Source organism: Diabrotica virgifera, chromosome 8 (genome assembly GCF_917563875.1).
Source record: "Diabrotica virgifera virgifera chromosome 8, PGI_DIABVI_V3a".
In the NCBI taxonomy this organism is placed as follows: domain Eukaryota; kingdom Metazoa; phylum Arthropoda; class Insecta; order Coleoptera; family Chrysomelidae; genus Diabrotica; species Diabrotica virgifera.
In genome coordinates, this window is record NC_065450.1 from 13,810,619 (window position 1) to 13,813,344 (window position 2,726).

The 2,726-nt window shown below is 30.8% G+C and overlaps 1 non-coding gene across 1 annotated transcript; it reads right to left on the minus strand.

Moving 5' to 3' along the window:
- Positions 1-442: 442 nt before the first annotated feature.
- Positions 443-514, minus strand: Trnac-gca (transfer RNA cysteine (anticodon GCA)). The gene has a single exon. It is a non-coding gene; the product is annotated as a tRNA-Cys (tRNA).
- Between the last annotated feature and the right edge of the window lie 2,212 nt (positions 515-2,726).

The window sequence follows — 2,726 nt, forward strand, 5'->3', positions numbered from 1 at the left end:
CATGTTTTTCGAATCCTGAGAAAACTGCAATCGAAATATTGCATTATTACCGAGGGCCGAAAGTCCCTTAGAATAACCAAAAAGTTGTCTTTTAAATGAAATATTTGAAATTAAAGGTCACACTAAATTTTCTCTTTTTTTCGCCCCTGTAACTTATTAAAATAAACATTATAGCAGTTTTCAGGGACTTTTGATCCTCAGTACTGACATAATCTTTCATTCTGCGTTTAAATTTTTCAAAAATATTTATTAGTTTTCTCAGGATTCGAAAATAATGAACACATTGAACATTTTGACAGGCGACATTTTGCGCTTATGTCCTTAAACATTAAGATAGTGAAAAATGTAAAATCCGTTACAATTAATAACGGTATTTTAATCCCATATAAACATAGTAATACATATATTATTTAAAAATAAATTATTTAAAAACAAAATAAGAAGGGGACACCCGGGTTTGAACCGGGGACCTCTCGATCTGCAGTCGAATGCTCTACCACTGAGCTATATCCCCTTGTCGTTGTGACCTTCCAACGTGTGGAATTGGTTGGTACACCGAGAAAAATGTTTCATTAATTTTGCAGTAGATAAAGTTCATAAGGTTGTGCATAATTTTACTTGTAATTAAAGTTTCAACAACAATTTGTGTAATTTATTTATATTTATTAAGTATGTTACTTAAATATACTTATAATTATTAAGGATGTACCTAATATTACTTAAAGAAGTACATTACACCAGGAAACGAAGCCGAAAAGTACCTAGCTGCTTGAAAAGTCAAAAAATCACTGCTCCGTATTTTTCAATTGGATAATCTAGGGAAAGTCAATAGAATAAGCGTACCATCTTGTGAGTATCGAAATTTTTACTGCGTCATGTTTTTTTTTAATAACATTTAAACAAACATAGCCCTAGCGACTTTTTCATTCATTCCAATTTTGTTGAAAATAATAATTGCTCTTTAAAATGAGATTTTCTAAATCAAAAAATGTTTATAAACAAAAAAGTTATTGCAAATTAAACCCGAAAGTAAGCATTTTTTAAAACGCATTTTACAATGTGAGTTGTTATGTAGTTGTAGTTACACAATATTTAGTCTTTGATCCATCAGTGAATAACTGTAGACCAGGGCGCAACTGTAAAATTATTAGTACATTTGGACGTTGAGAGGTGACTCAAATTTTTTTGCAGAAATTGCTTGAAAATAACTCAAATAATAATATTTGAGTTATCCTCCCTCTCAAAAAGGTCCGGAACATTGTTTAAATAATCAATATGTAAAAAAAAATGAAGGAAAAATTCGATTTTTTTATTGGTTTTTTGATTATAACTTTAAAAGTATTTATTTCCGAGAAAAGTTGTACTAACGTAAAAGTTGCGTGATTAAATTTCCTACAATATACAATTGTAAAAATTTTAAAAATAGTCACCCTTGTTTCAAAATAGCAATAATTGCGAAAAAAAACATACAAAAACAAGTATTCGCATTTTGCGTTTTTCAACCATCTATGCTACACTTAGGACCTTCATATTTCACCCAGAAAAACTTTATGATACAGTTAAACAATACTGTAAATTTAATTAAGATCGGTTCAATAGATTTTGCAAAATAAATTTTGCAATCCAGCTTTGGCAAAAAATATTCATTTTTTCAAAATGTTACAGGACTGAAAATAAAGCAGATAGCAAGTTAAATGTTTTTTGCGTATAGAAGTGTACTGTAACTTTCATTTTCAATTTATAAAATTAAAATCGATTAACTACCACGGCGCCAAGAATTTTTTTAAATAAACATTAATTATTGGTGCTACGCGCAGGACAGCGGATAGTTTGCTCTGATTAGGCATTCCAATGACCTTCGATAATGATTGATTCATTTTAATTTTTATTACATTTCGATATAAATAAATAAAGTTGTTTATTGCAAAATAAAAACACATACTCTATCCTTTGAAATAACACTTCTTTTAGCAAAAACTTTCTTTGTTCATATATTTTAACTTAGACAATAAAAGTTTATTATTTGTAAACATATGCAATTGTTTAAACAATATTTCACAAACAATAATAAAATTAGTTTGATTTTTGTGGAATTAAAATATTAAAATACAGCAAAATTAGTGTTGCCCAAATGCAAGACCAAGACGAGACTTAGATAGTCTTGGTCTTGGTCTTGCGCCAGTACACCTGGTCTTGGTCTTGGTCTTGGTATTGCGCTTCCGGTCTTGGTCTTGGTCTTGGTCTTGCAGCAAGAGTCTTGCAAGTCTCGCAGTTGCCCATTAGAATATTGCATATTTTAGAACAACGTAACAGAGTAGGTACATGTTAAGATTGAATATCATAGCCATAGGAAAAACCAACCAAATTAATAAATATCTGACACCGGGTGGGGTTTGAACTCACAGTGTAAGTGATCCGTGCCCATATTCTAACTAACTAAAGTTTATTAGAAACATGCATTTTTTAGTGTATTTGCTATTCACTATCTGTGATTTGAAAAGCATTCAATTCGGTGACAGATCTGCACAGTATGTTAATGCCAGTTCTAATTTTTATCCACTACGTTGGGTTGGACAGACCAGTATGGGTTTCAGATTTGATGGCACGTCAGCTGCTTCACAAGCAGAGTGAAACTTACTCTTCAATATCTCACTTGTTAGCCTTATATATAAGGCTATAGAGCCGTATTCTTTAACAATATCGCTGGAAAAATATTGTTGCTAGAC